Source organism: Macaca nemestrina, chromosome 13, assembly GCF_043159975.1.
Source record: "Macaca nemestrina isolate mMacNem1 chromosome 13, mMacNem.hap1, whole genome shotgun sequence".
Taxonomy (NCBI): domain Eukaryota; kingdom Metazoa; phylum Chordata; class Mammalia; order Primates; family Cercopithecidae; genus Macaca; species Macaca nemestrina.
Genome location: NC_092137.1, coordinates 113,168,611 through 113,184,099, shown reverse-complemented (window position 1 = coordinate 113,184,099; position 15,489 = coordinate 113,168,611). Strand labels below are relative to the sequence as shown.

The following is a 15,489-nucleotide window of genomic DNA, read 5'->3' as shown; positions in this document are numbered from 1 at the left end:
CAAGGATGCCCCACCCAGGACTCATAAGGCCACTGTTCTGAGTGCTCCACTTGGTTCCCAACCCCAGCTGGTCCCAACAGGCACCATGGAGGCTCCCAACCACCATCCTTCCCTCCCTGGGCTCCACCCCAACCTCAGGCAGCTTTTCCTTTTACACCTACAAAACACAAAAAGCCTAGCTGCCCTCATCACCTTCCTTAGACCACGGTGCTCCCCTCCTCCCACCCTCCCAAGGGTAGCCCCTCTTTGTCTCTCTGCTGGGTGAGATTGCCTTCCTGAATCCATGGTGACCAAGGAAAGGAAGCATCTCACAAGCTGTCCCAAGGCGACCTCACTGCCCCAGAAAGCCTGACAAGCACAAATAAATTACAGCCAGCCTTCTGGGGATGACAGAGGGGACTCCTCCCCTGCCCTCATCCCAGGGCTTCCCAGAGCAGTCTATGAATCACTGCCCTTGCGGTGCTCATGCTTCCTGAGCCATCGACTCCTCCATCCCAAGGGTCTTTGGAGACTCCATCTCATCCTCAGGTACCAATCTTTGCAGTTGTTTCTTGCCACAGGCAAGGGAATTTGGGGTCCTTTGATTTGCTCAGATGGTGCCATGGTAAAGAGGACAAACTCCAGGCAGCTTCGTGTCTGCTCTGCTGACGGGCAGGTTGTCTTAGGATTCCTGCCACCCCAGTGGTCAGCCCTTTTGTGCCTGTTTTTACTCCTCTAGGGTGATCTCTTCATGTAGCCTCGAGTTAACAGCACTTGTTTGCTTACCTGTCTCCATCCCAAGGCGGTGGACCTTTCTGATGACTGGAGCATTTTCCTCACTAGTTCATTCAATAAGCACTGGTTTCTGTATGCCAGTCTGAAACCCCAGACCCCCCGTTCTGGGTCCTGAATCTCGTCTTCCGACACCTAGAGCATTACACATTGAGACCTCAGTCCTGCCGAAAGCCGAAACAGTCTAATAAGGCCTACTGCGTGGGGTGGTTGTCAGAACTGACTTAATGCAAAAGAGGCATTTAGAATAGCACCTGTATTGACACTGCGCACGGGTCAGCAGTCACAGCGATCATGGAAAGACAGGGACGGCTCGGCTCGTGTAGAGGGTGCTGTGCTGCTGCACTCAGGCCCCTCGGATGGGGCATTGCGTTTTCCTGGAGCTGGGGTTGGGGTAGGGCGGGGATTGGCTGCCGGCTGCTCACAGCTACATTCTGTTCTGGGAGTTGACCTTGGCCCAAGGGATCTGCCTCGCCCAAGGTCATGCTTCCTTCCTGGGAACAGTTGGTACCCTAAGAACGGTCCGTGCCCGTGTGCAAAATCCAGGCCCCCTCATTCAGGATGTCTCTCAAGGGAATCCTGGCCCAGAGCTCCTTGTGGGATGGGTTGAGGCCTCTGCGGTAGCAGCATTGCAGCTCAACCTCTCCCTCCGCCGACCGCCACCTTAACTTCCCACAGCACTGTTCCCTAGCGCACTCCCCCAAGACCTCCTCAGGAGACTCAGGGCCTATTTCCAGGGACCGTGACCTGTGACAGTGACTCAGTGTACACACCCTATACCCAAGCCCCATCACGGTCACTGCCACCTCCTCCACAACCCAAGAAATTAGGCAGAACAAGGTAAAAGGTGACCTCTCTGTCCTACAAGACCACGTTAAAATAAAACACACTTGAACTGAATTTGAAGACATTTGAAATGAGAGCTAGATAGAGGTGTCCAGACTGAGATGGTTAGAGAGGGCAGGGTGAAGACAGATGTTTTCTCTCCTCTCCTTCTAGAAACCCCAATAAAATAACAGGCAAGGAACACACAGTATGTAAACAGGCAATCGATGAGAAGAATCACTAGCAGAAAAGATCTTTCGACAAGACCCTGGGAGAAGGAAAGCAGAGATGGTGAGGCATGAAAGCTGCAGGACGGCCTGTTTGCCAAAGGTCTGGGGGAAATGGGGCCCCGTGAACCCTGAAGACATGAGAGGGAGGCTGGGGCAGGAACTGCAGAGTGACAGGTGTGATGGGCCTGTTGGAAACTTTTTCTTTACAGGTTTTCTAGAGCTATTTAACTTTTAAAGCCATTTGCCTGGACTCCGTAGTTAATAACAATTGAAAAGCATTTTGAATAAAAAAGGATAATTTTGAAGAGAATCAAATAAAGTCTCAAACAAAGGCCATAGGAAAGAAATGCGGTGAAGGCAGATGAGATAAGAGTTTTCTGGACCTTTGATCTTTCTCTCACCTCCTGTGGGGATTCCTAGGTAGCTCCGTGGAGACCCCAGGGATAAAAGTTGGAAAACCACAGTGCAAAGCAAAGGACTAGAGAATTCATCTGCTCGGAAGCAGCTGTGTCCCCTTTGGAAAGCGTGGGTTACATTCCCCAGCACTCAGTTGGGTGTTGTACATGGAATTAGCTGGACTGTAATTTCAGTAGCTCTCAAATCTCTTTCTTATCAGAAACCAGAGGCATGAGGGCTTCCATGAAAAAAGAAAGGGACATCCTAAAACAGCTTACGGACATGGAGAGCCCTGAGAGGCTTGTGGGGTTTGTCACATTCACGAGCATTCTTCAGCACCGGGGAAAGGGGTCTAGATGACTTAGGCAGGCAAAGGCCCTGGGAATGCTTCAGAAGGGGGCTCTTGGCAGGGTTCTCATTCTAGGCCTCCCACCACCTGTGTGAGGGTGCCACAGAGAAGGTGCAGGTAAAAAAAATAATGTGGAAGGAAGACAATTTAAAGAAGAGGTCTCAATGGTGACAAGGGGCAGAAGTGAGTTAGTGTGCACCGAAGTCTGAATGATCTGGAGTGATTTGGAACATACTCTCTCCAGGCGATTGAGGAGCTGCGAGAATGTCTGTGTTTCACCCAGGAGAGCGTGTGGGAAAGCAGGTGGCGTTCCCATCTAGGATGCCGTTGCCTGCATCCAGGCCGCGGTGCAGAGAGGCTGCTTGAGTGGCAAAGTGAGAGTAGAGATGCTGTGAGATGAAGGGAGCAGAGAAGTCCATTCCTTTGGTTAACAGCATTCCAACCCACCGTCATGCATGGCTTTCTCATAGCATCTTTCTAAAGAAACTATAAAGGTTTGATGAAACCGGCTAAAAATGGCCATTTATGGTCAGGAGACATCAAGGCTCCAGGCCACAATGGTGGTGACCATCCAGGTTCTGCTGATAGTTTGTGCCTCCCTGCCACTGTGTTATACTGAGCTTTCACAGTGTGGATTTCATTCAGGCTTCATGCACCCAGCAAGGTCAGCCCAGCAGGTGGGCTCATGTTGCAGGGATGCAGGCAGAGACTCCGGGGCCTAGAGGGCTTTGCTAGTCAATGGCAGTAGAAGATGGTGAAGCCAAGGTCTCTTTTGCTGCTGCTGGGTCCTAGTGCCACACTCTCCAGGAGGGAATACACCTCAGGCCTGGCGGGGGTGCATCCCTACCCACCACCCCCAAGTTGCCAACGATGCACTTGCTTACCTGGCCTTATGTGGTCCTTCCACCACAAGCTGCCTCTCTTCCACCTGCTTAACCTCCACCTCCTGCCACAAGCTCTGCTCCCAGCCGGGGCTCCCACTTTCTCCTGCTTTTTGAATGTCTACCTCTTTGCCTGAACCCAGCCCTGACCTTATCAAAACTTACCTATTCTCTGTCCTTTTGTTTTCGTTACTGTTTCCAAAGGTCTCAGCCAGGTCATAGGATGAACTAAAATGTGAGAACGCCTCCAGGAAAGATGAATTTGTTCTGGCTGTATTTTATGGGGATGATGGCTTAGCCCAGGGCAAAACCCTCATAGTTGCAGAAGAGACTTTGAGCAAGGAGACATCCCCTGTGCTTCCTTGGTTCATTTCATCAGGAATGTTCAGAGATGGCTTCCTGGAGGGTTACTCTTACATGTCTGTCTATGGTTTGGAGTCGTTGAAACCTAGGCTTATCCTGAAAACTGCAGAGAGCTAACTGTGGTGAACATTCTTGTTTAAACCCTGAAACAATTTGTTCTACTACATGGTAACCAGCATCTTCGTGGCTTTTTTTTTTTTTTTTGGATCGGGGGGTGCGGCGGAGCAGGTCTGATCTGAGTTACTGACAGAGTTGTTAGAGGTCAGGATACAGGGATGGTTCCTTCAGCCTCTGCACTCCCATTCACCCTCATCCAGCAGTCAGATCCCCATAATTTCCACATTGTCTTCCTAGATGCTCAGCATTTCATTAAGATAGCCAATCACAGCGTGCTCCATCTTCCTCAGGTGCTGGATCATGAACGCATGAAAAGCCATCACTCTGAATATTCCACACTACAGACTTGTGTGATAAACAGAGTGTGGAATGTAGGCGGGGATTTTCCTGACCGTGTGCGGGGACTCTGCTGGCATACTCAGTGGTCTGGCCGTCCCCGCGCACATTTTCCCAGGCCTCGTCCAGCCCGCTTCTTGAAGTAAAACACAGCTCTTTGCTCCATCATCAGGGGCAGCAGCTGGGTCTTCCCCTCGAAGAGGCATACCTTAAGCTGCAGACATCAAGAGGCGTCCAGAACCCCGGTGCTGGGAAGACCTTGGATCTGTGCTCAAGATCACACAATCGAAATGGAGGCATGGAGAAGATCCCGCTTCTAGTGTGTCAGAGGCCTCCTCTGGCTCCTGGAAACCCATAGTTATCAGGACCCATCACTGGAAATCTTTTAAAAAAATTAATTCCCTTGTGATTCAAGTTCATAATATTCTCCATTTGACTGTGTTCCGGGTCAGTGGTTCTCAGCCTTGATTGCCTATTAGAATTACCTGGTGTTGTTTTTAAAACCGTGAATGTCCTAGCCCCATTTCAGCATCAGCCGGGAACTTGTGAGAATGCCGACTCTCAGGCCCTGTCTTAGAACTCCCGAATCAGAGGCTCTGATAGGGTCCAGCCATCTGTGTTTTAACAGGCCCTCCAGATGATTCTAACACTCACCCAGGTTTCAGAACCTATCCCCACCTCAGAACAATTGACTCCGAGTATCTGGGGTGAGGTGAGGAGGTGGCCCTAGTTATAAGCTCCCCAGCTGATCCTCAAGTTCAGTGAAGGCTGAGCTGGAGATAACCCTGCCTGGAAAGCAAGGGCTACTGGAAGTCAGAGAGAGGGGAATCATCAAGTGTGAGAGATGGGAAAGGGAGAAATGGGAGGAAGCAGAGGAAATCTGTTTGAAAAACTACCTAGGATTTTGTTTCAATCATGTATAGTAAAACATGACAGACATGGAGGAAACATCCTTGAAAGGAGAGTCTATTACGGTTCGCTAGAGCAGGGGGCAGGGCATACCATGGGGTCACAGGAGGAAGCACTGGAGTCAGGAGGCAGAAGGGGTAAGGAGAAGCCAGGGGCAGGACCTTTCTTGTGGTTTTCATGGGAAGGAATGAATGAGGCAGGGTAGGTATGCCAAGCAAGCTTAGGATTGCAGCTGTGAACAATTTCAGCAGAGCGTGGGCCATAGGGATAGGCCTAGGTGTCTGGTACCTGGCCATGGGGTGATCTGGAGGAAGGGGGGAATATGGGCTCTGGATTGGTTGATTTGCACATCAAAGTTATGCTGGTAACAAGTTGTTTGTTATTGCTAGGAATTAGTGAACCTTGAGAGGAATAGTTCTTCCCAAGCTCCACAAAACCCCAAGATATAAGAACATAAAACATAAAATTAAACAACAACAACAACAACAACATGATTAATACAGAAGTTAAATCACTGAGACCCAGGTTTGACTCTCAGGCTTGCTACTTACCAGCCATGCGAACTTGACTTCTTCCTCTCTAAAATGGGGATAATAACACCTACATAATTTCTACATAGGGTTTATAGAAATTATACGAGACGATGGACTACAACGTCTGGCTCAACTGGCAAATGTTTAATAAATGAGATGATAATAAAAATGTGCAACAGAACACTAGACTTGGAACCTGAAATAAGACGCCATGAGTCGAATAGAGCTTAAACTTTGGAACTTAAGAAAATCATAGCCAGGCATGGAGTCTCACGCCTATAATCCCAGCACTTTGGGAGGCTGAGGCAGACAGATCACTCGAGGTCAGGAGCTCAAGACCAGTGTGGCCAACATGGTGAAACCCCATCTCTACTAAAAATACAAAAATTAGCCAGACATGGTAGTGTGTGCCTGTGATCCCTGCTACTTGGGAGGCTGAGACAGGTGAATCACTTTGAACCTGGGAGGTACAGGTTGCAATGCACCAAGATCATGCCACTGCACTCCACTCTGGGCAACAGAGTGGGACTCTTTCTCAACTAAAGAAAAAAAGAAAATCATGGCCCAGCATGGTGGCTCATACCTGTAATCCCAGCACTTTGGGTTGCCGAGGTGGGCGGATCATCTGAGTTCAGGAGTTTGAGACCAGCCTGGCCAACATGGTGAAACCCTGTCTCTACTAAATATACAAAAATTAGCAGGGCGTGGTGGAACATATCTGTAATCACAGCTACTCAGGAGGCTGAGACAGGGAGAGTTGCTTGAACCCATGAGGCAGAGGTTGCAGTGAGCCAAGATCAAGCCACTACGCTCCAGCCTGGGTGACAAAACAAGACTCCATCTCAAAAAACAGAAAGAAAAGAAAAGGAAAGGAAAGGAAAGGAAAAGGAAGGAAAGGAAGAAGAGGAAGGAAGGAAGGAAAGAAGGAAGGAAGCAAGGAAGGAAGGAAGGAGAGAGAGGAAAGAAAGAAAGAGAGAGAGAAAGGAAGGAAGGAAGGAAGAGAAGAGAAGAAAGAGAGAAAACCATAGAGCTATTGACAAACAAGTGGCAGACAAGAAGTGGTGGATGAATGGACATGGAGGGCAGGCTACTCTGAGAGAGAAGGTGCAGACATAACAGTGAAAGTCACACCTGAGGCCTCACTAGGGAATGGAGAGAAAGAGATCTTAGGGTGGGGGAGGTCAAGAGTGCCTGAGAGGTGATAGTTGAATCACAGGGCTTATAATAAGAGACGCAAAACAGTGGTGTTTCAGGAAGGCCAGGACAAAAGTCCTTAGAGAAGTCAAGGAGAACCACATCTTCATCCAAGCAGGTCATATCACTTTGTTCTCTGAGCACCTTTGGAAGAAGACAAAGATGATCCTCTCCTTCTTCTCAACCCACCTGACTGATCTGTTCAAGGTGGAGACCATCTTTTGTGTCTCTGTATTTATAGGACCAACATGAGCCTTAACCCAGCAAAGAATTGTTTAATGTAGTGAGACTGAAACTTGGGGATAATTTAGGCATCATTCTGTTTAGAGAAGTGCTTTAACTTTGGGGGTGATACTGGAGAAAGCTTTTATCCTCTTTCATTTTTAGGGTGTGTGCATGTGTGTGTGTGCAATAGAAGTCATGGGGTGAAATACATGAGGCAGAAGGCACTGAGCCTGCCCTTCCTGAAAAACAGTCTGGCAGAGCCTGCAGCCCAAGTTCTAGAACTAGTGTGCCATCTAATTGACCATGTGGCCTGTTGCATGTTCCCTATTCCATCTTTATGTTGATATCTTCTTTAAAAACAATTTTGGAATAGATACACTAAACTTATACTGCTTGGGCTTGGTGATTGAGCATTGAAATTTTCTGGGGCCATAGCTATCTTTTAAAAATCTTATTATTGAAGAGATGTTATTAATTTCATTTTTGAGGAATGTATTCATTACCTATGGCTACTATAACAAATTACCACAAATGCAGTGGCTTAGAGCAACACAAATTTACCAGCCTACAGTTCTGGGGGTCGGAAGTCTGATATGAGTTTCAGCTGGCTAAGATCCAGGTCTTGGCAGTTCCTTCTGGAGGCTCTAGGGGAAAATCTGTTTCCCCTCCTTTTCCAGCTTCTAGAGGCCGCCTGCATTCCTTGGCTCATGGCCCCTTCCTGCATCTTCAAAGCCAGCAATGCCTGGCTGAGCCCTCCTCCTGCTGCCACCTCTCTGGCTCTGTACTTCCCTCATCACATCTCTCTCTAACCCTCCTGCCTCCTCCTTGTCCTTTATAAAAACTTGTGATATTTTGGGCCCAAGCAGCACTATCTCCAGTGTCATTAATGTAATTATATCTGCAAAGTCCTGTATGCCATGTAAGGAATGTACTCACAGGTTTTAGGAATCAGAATGAGGACATTTGTGGGGGTGGGAGTAAAGAAGGCATGATTCTGCCTACCCACCACAAGAAAGACATGAACACACACAGGCACAGGCTTGTGGGGGGAGCCTAGACTTTTCTCAAGACGTGGAGAGAGGTGCAAAGACAGCGTCTGCAGGATTCCTGCCTGATGGAATGTGGGTGCAGTTGCTTTATTACTGGCAGCCAGCTCTGGTTCCTCACTAGGTGGATGGTTAGGGGAAGGAAAAGACAAGGGCAGTCACTGAAATGAAAATGTGATCATTTGGGTTAATGTGCTTCTGGGAGCAGAGGAGGTGAAGTTTCTCTGAGTTTGGACAAGCTTCCATCTCTCTTATTAATCCATGAAAGTCAAGAAAAGTCATTAGCTCAAGAATGCTCCTCATCCAATGCTCAACCTGTATATCCAGTCAAAAGATCATAGATCGAAAGCACTGGAACCTCCTCCAAAACAGCGGCCCCAGCCCCACAGCCTTATTTGGGAAAACTGAGGCTGAGAGAGGTGCCATAAACTACCCAGAGTGGGAAAGGCCTGCCTTGAGTGTGCTTAAGCTGGAATGGAAAGCTTACAGAATTCAAGACTAGTGGATGGAAACTTTTGTAGAGAGAGACACAGTAGAAATAACTGTTTTAATTAGAAACATCTAGGCAGAATGAGAAGAAATAAAATTCCATTTTCCAGTCATTCGTTTTTTGTTTTGTTGCAATATGCTGTGTGTTCCAGGAAGATGGTGTCAACAAGCCATCTGTAGGGCATGCAGGTGCTCTTCCTGAGAGAGTGCTGGACGTGCCAGTGCAACCTTGTTCAGCCCTCCTTGTTCCCAAAGGACCCAGCCTAAGAGACCACAGGCCACAGTTACGCATACTCTGTGTGGTGCTAAGTGAGCCACCAACGGAAGGAGCAAGAAACCACCCAGTGATGTCTGCCAAGCTCAACCACTTCCCCTCCAGCCCAGTGTCCTCTCCCCCTGAGACTCTGCTCGCAAACCACCGCTGTTTAATGTGCTTTCATTTGGGTTAAACGTTACCTAAACGTTAAGCACAGTTAATGTTTATGTCCTCCGAGTTGGAAAAATTAGAACTGACTACTACTATCTGTAGAAGGAGGTGGGCCCTTAGTCACTGGGGATGGGGAAGAAGTGCTGAAATCTGGAAAATGGAAGTCCAGGAAACTCATTTCCTGAAGGTCTTGTATCTGCGAGGCACTGTGCTTTGCCTACTCATTGAGTCTTTTCAACAACCTTATATTCCCAGGTATTGTTATCTCATGCAGTGAAGACTGAGGCTCATGGAGCGGGGGCCAGCACTCACTCCTGACCAGCCTATGTGGGGAGTGAACTTGGGATGTGAGTCTGCTCAGAGAGCACCTGTAATTCCTGAGTCCAAAATACTCCTCAGGTCTCGCTCTGGGGCTGGGCACTGAAGGCAACTGAGCAGAGGTTCATGGGCTCATGGCCTAATAGCTCTCATAGAACAGGCCTGCTTGTTTTGGAACTCTGAAAAGTCTCTTTTGTAGAAAATGCAAAATGAACCCGATTCACATACACACAGTGTGTGGTGTAAGTAAGCCCCTTCTGCTATTTGAATGTTATTCAAATAAAGGATTACAAATCATCTCGGCAGCTTACATTGCCATTTCCAAATGCAAAAACAAAAAAAAAGATCCAGTGTTTAGAAGAGGGGATTTGCTATTGGACCGTGAATAAAAAAGGCATCGTTTTCATTTTGAAATAATAGAAACTTAGGTATGGAAAGCACCGAAGAGAACATTCTAGACTAATCCCTTTCCTTTGCCCAATCTCCTACCCACACAAAAGCGCAAATCCTTTCCAAAACATCTCCGATAAGCAATCTCAAACTCCTTCAGTGGTGAGAATAGCCCTCTCCTGGGCAGCTACCATTTGCTTTTATGGTGGATAAGCCCACAATTCATATTTTAACAATGTAGAAAGAAGCAAAGTTAGTGGGTTTGATCCTCTCTTTCCTCTTCTCTGCCCATCCCGCAGGAAAGGAGACCTGTATTATTTTCCTGTTGCTGCTGTAACAAATCAATGCAAACTTACTGCATTAAAGCTACACAAATGTACTTTCTTACAATTCTGGAGGTCAAAAGTCTGAAAGGGGTCTAACGAGGCTAAAATCTAAGCGTCAGCAGAGCTGTGTTCCCTCTGGAGGCTCTAGGGAAGAATATTTTCTTGCCTTTTCCAGCTTCTAGAGACCACCTGCTTTTCTTGGCTCATGGTCCCTTCCTCTGTCTTCAAAGCCAGCAGCACAGCATCTTCAAATCCCTCTGACTCTGTCATTATAAAGACCCTTGGGATTACATTGAGCCCTCCCACATATCCCAAGATAATGTCTCCATTTCAAAATCCTTAACTACATCTGCAGAGTCCCTTTTGCCATATAAAGTTACATATTCACAGTTTCCAGATATTAGGGCACGGATGTCTTTGGGAGCCATTAAACCTCTTTTCTTTATAAATTACCTTGTCTTGGATTTAAAGGCAAGTTGATGGAACACCAGGTGGAACCTTCCTAGGAGCTGAGGAAATAGAGAGCAGGCTTGCAGTGGTAGAGAAAGAAGTGGATGTGACACCCCAGTATCCTGGGAAGAGCCAGGAGATGCTGGATGTTCCACGATGCAGGTAGAAAGGAACCCCAGGCCAAGGGGTCTCAACCTAATCCCAAAGAGTCCTATTCCAAACTTGGCACAGAAGCAATACAGACTCCCTTCAAAGGATGCCAGAACTTAGACAATGAAGATATCAACAGGGCTCAACGTGGGCTGGAGAACAGGGAACTCTGCCAGAAAAAGCTCCAGGGCTTTTGCATGGCTCAGATGGTGATGAGGGAGCCCCATTGATGGCTGGAGTGGTTCTTCTCTGCATCCTAGCAACTGAGACTTGGGCACTGAGCATAGTGTTAATATGATTTAGAAAGATTAAATAATGCAATATTTCTTTACCTGAGTGTAGAAATCCCTGATCTACAATTGTGTTTTATTAATGGTTCTACACTGTTACAATTGCAGCTAAGAATCAGCTTCAGTGTTTTCTTCCAATGACAGCAGCAGAGGGGCAATTCAAGACCCACCTCCAACCCCACCTTCTCTAAATGTCTTCCCTACAGCTCTAGCAACACCTCCCTCCTCCCTGAGCATTTACTGACTCTCCTTGTACTTGGCATTTGGCTTGCATGCCCTTGTGCTGTACTTCTATTGTGTGAGGACACACTCAACATCCCACCTTCCCAATCTAACTGTAGACATTGAGAAGGACAAGTGTACACGTTGTGCATCCCTGAGTCCCCTTTCAGTGCCTGTACCACCACTAGCATGGTAGATCCTGGAAAAATGTTTATTCACAATGAAGAGTCCAAGGAAGCCCAAGAGGATCGCAGCTGGAAAGTACAAACCTGTGCAATGGAAAGAAGAAAGTACATGGAGTGATTTGAGATTTGTGGCTTTGGGCTCCGTGACTTTGTCTAGTGTATAGTTTTTCCATTGGTTTCGATTCCCATATGCATTAGCCCATTCTTGCATGGCTATAGAGAAATACCCAAGACTGGGTAATTTTAAAAAGAAAGAGGTTTAATTGGCTCACAGTTCTACAGGTTATACAGGAAGCATGGTGCCAGCATCTTCTTGGCTTCTGGGGAGGCCTCAGGGAGTTTGCAATCGTGGTGGAAGGCGAAGCGTGAGCAGGAAGGTCACACAGCAAGGGCAGGAGCAAGAGGGAGTGAAGGGGAAGGTCCTGGACTTTTAAAAAACCAGATCTCACATGAACTAACTGAGCAAGAACTCACTCATCACCAAGGGGATGGCGCCAAGCCATTGATGAAGGATCTGCCCCCATGATCCAGTACCTCCCACTGGACCCCACCTCCAATATTGGGAACATATTTCAACATGAGATTTGGAAGTGACAGACATCCAAACCATGTCACCCACTGCGCTCCATTCTCCATTTAACTCTTGGCCTGGATTACACAGTATGATCCCTCCTTCAAACCATGCCCTTTCCCTTCTCCTCCACTCCCTACTTCCAGTCACACAGAATTCCCTCATCTCTGACAACCCCAGCACCTTCTCACACAACCCCACACCTTTGCATACACCCTCTCTGGAAAACTCCTATGGACCATTCTTTCAAGCCCATCCTCCTGGGGAAGTCCGCAACCCCTCCCCCAGATGGTCATCTTTCCTGATTCAGTTATCAGTCCTGCCCCCGTGCTTCTCAGACCTTAGAGCATGCAAATTCCCCAGGAGGTCTTCTTAAAATACAGAGCCTGATCCAGGCAGTCTGGGGGCTGCGAGGATTCTGCATTTGTAACAAGCTGGATGATACTACTGGTTCAAGGCGTGCTCTAAGTAGCCAGAGTCTACGAAATAAACAATGACTTAGTGCATTTTACTATCTTTTGTTTGGTAAGTAAACTTCTACCAGAACTGATCCCCAAGGCAGAAACTTGGGTTTCCTGATTCATTCAACCAATATTTGTGAATGGCGGAGTGCATCTCTGGGTCTCCAGTGTTTCGCTCAGTGCCTGAAACATAGCAGGTACTCATTAGGTGTTTATTAAGTTTATGAATAGATGAACTCTGTAGAATTTTAGGAACAGCTGCCTTTAAAATAATTGGGTTGATTAATTCCATCATCGCTTTTCAAATAATAATATTTGGGAGTACACTTGCATATTAGACTATCAACCCAGCTTTCCATTTCAACAAGAATAAAAATAAGGCCAACTATTTCACTAAAGAAATGGGATGTGTGGAGTTGTGCTATTCATTTAAATGAGAAGCAATAACAGAGGCCCTGCTTTCTTCCACCGGAGTTAGGGCATTGGAAAAGATGAGGATGGAACCCTTGCTTTCCAGAACCTTTTATTCTCCACCGGCTGCTGCCTAATGCCCTTGGTGCCTCTGATATAGCGACCTGAGGTCTGGCTCTCTGTGGCTGTTGAGGTTTAACTGTCAACAAATGAAGCCATAGGTGATTTGCATATTTCTATATCCTTTTCCACCAACGGGTATGTTATAGTTAAAAAAAAAAAAAAAAAGCCAAGCATACACACTAAAAAGGGATGGAAATTTCCCACAATTTCATTTCGACAAAAGAAAAACTTCAGCTGAATTAAATTTAAAGAAGTTTAATTGAGCAATGAATGATTTGGGAATTGGGCAGCCCCCAGAATCACAGCAGATTCACAAAGACTCCAGCGCGGCCATGTGGTGGAAGAAGACTTATAGCCAGAAAAAGGAAAATAACGTACAGAAATCGGAAGTGAGGCATAGAACGGCTGGATTGGTTAAAAGTTGGCATTTGCCTTATTTGAACCCAGTTTGAACACTCAGCAGTGTGTGAATGGTTGAAGTATGGCTGCTGGAATTGGCCAAGACTCAGCTGTTGTTACAGGCACATACTCCTAAGTTAGGTTTTCAGTCTTGTCTGCTTATTAAGCTACCTCGCAGTTTGTCCACAAGGACTCAAATATAGAAGTACAAAGTCCTTCTTAGGCCATATTTAGTTCACTTTAACAATTCGAAGGCCACATTATCTGGCCCTAAAATGTGTAGATAATAGCATCCTGCTTTTCTCACTCAGCTCCACCCCAATCCGTGAACAGAAAGTGCTACGGCTGGGCAGAAGGAGTGAAAATGAGAAGCACTGGCTGAGGAGTAAGTACAGCCCCCCTCCTCCCCACCCTTAGGATGCGTGTTAGTCCAGGTGCTTTGGTCAAAATCAATAGAAACTGAATCTGGCTAACTTGAGTAGAAAAAGAATCAAATGAAAGACAGGAGGCAGCTGATAATCTGGGAGGAAGCTGAAAGGATGCAACTCAGCAGACGCCGGGATCTAGGGTATGGGAACCAAAGGGCCATCTCCCCCAGGGGAGGCTGTCTGGACAAATCAGCCTTCACCACGCTCCATCCTGGCATCACTCAGCTCAAGACCCACATTCCCTGGCAGGACATTCCGACTGGTGCAGCTTGGGTCACAGGTCCGTCCCTGGAACAAAAGTGAGCAAAGTCCTTGACTAAAATGCCATCAAGCACACCCAATGCAGGGTAGGAGTTTCTCGAGAAGAAATGAGCAATATTATCAGAAAAAAGAGGCGGGGAGGCTGAAGAACAATCGTCTCCCACCAGGCACAGAGCTCGACCTCACTCCTAGTGCCGAGAAAGAGGCAATGCTGAAGTACGACACTTACAATACAGTCAGTCCTCATTATTCACGAGTTTCGTATTTGTGAGTTTGCCTGCTCAAGTTTGCTTACTTACTAAAATGCCTTTGCAACTCCAAAATCAATACTGCAGTTGCTTTTGAGGTCATTCAGACATGTGCAGGGTGGTGAAAAATTCGAGTCGCCCGGTCACTTTCCCAGCTTTAGTGGTGCAAGGTAGCACTCTGCCTTCTTGCTTCAGCTCTCCTGCTGTAAAGCAAGTGTCCTTTTCAGCGACTATTTCATACCACTCAATGTTTGTGATTTCGGTGGTGATTTCACTGTGGCCCCCAAGTGTAGTGCTGAAGTGCTGACTTGGGTCTAAGTCCAAGAAGGCTGTGATGTGCCTTACAGAAAATACACATGTGTATTAGAGAAGCCTCATTACAGAATGAGTTACGGTGCTGTTGGCTGTGAGTTCCACGTTAATGAATCAACAATATGTATTCAATTAGGTGTCTTTAAACAGAAACACACATAAAGCAATGTTATGTATTGGTCTGTTTATGAAAATGTGACCAGAAGCTTGAAGGAACCTAACCCTGTATTTCTCCTGGGAGCAATGGATCGGTATTCATTAATTCAGTGTTCAAGTAGCTTTATGGAATATAAGTACTGTGCATAATGAAAATTGAATGTGTATATTTATATATGTTTAGATTCTTGGTCTTTGATTTTTTACTTTCTATGCTATGTTTTCCTCAGATTTATAGTTATTTCATTTTACTTCAAACCAGCTACTTCTCACAATTCTTGCATATTTATGAATTTATTGGCATTTAATTAAATGCCATGTCACCATCTTGAGGCTTCTCACCCTAGGGTAGGGAGGAGAAGAGTTGATTGGGAGACAGGCATAGTCTTCCTCAGAGAGCGAGTGTCTTCCTATCAGGTTTAAAAGATGACAGTGTTTTTCCCATTTAAGGAAAGCAATCAGCTCAGCTCACACAAATGCTGCATTTCCCTTGCAAATGAGCTTCATTACCAGCTTGTTTTATGCTTTTTCTCTTAGCTAGAGTGAGCTGCTTTCTTATGGCTCTGTGTCATAGTAGAAAATGGTCTCAGCCCTGAATTATGTTCCCATCTATAGCCACACTTAATTATGGGTTTTGCCAGGAGAAAGTGCTATGAATGCTCTGTGCGTGAGCACTTCAGAAGGAGTTCTCTGGTCC

At 46.6% G+C, this 15,489-nt stretch overlaps 1 long non-coding RNA gene across 3 annotated transcripts in view; it reads left to right on the top strand.

The window, feature by feature from the left end:
* Positions 1 to 15,489, top strand: part of LOC139357959 (uncharacterized) — a 90,360-nt gene that overhangs the window by 70,987 nt on the left and 3,884 nt on the right. Inside the window, exon 4 of one of the 3 annotated variants that reach the window (XR_011612049.1) lies at positions 1,771 to 1,887. The exons of the other annotated variants lie outside the window; for them this stretch is intronic. This is a non-coding gene — a long non-coding RNA (uncharacterized lncRNA). The remainder of the gene's footprint in view (positions 1 to 1,770; positions 1,888 to 15,489) is intronic. 3 annotated transcript variants of the gene reach the window in all.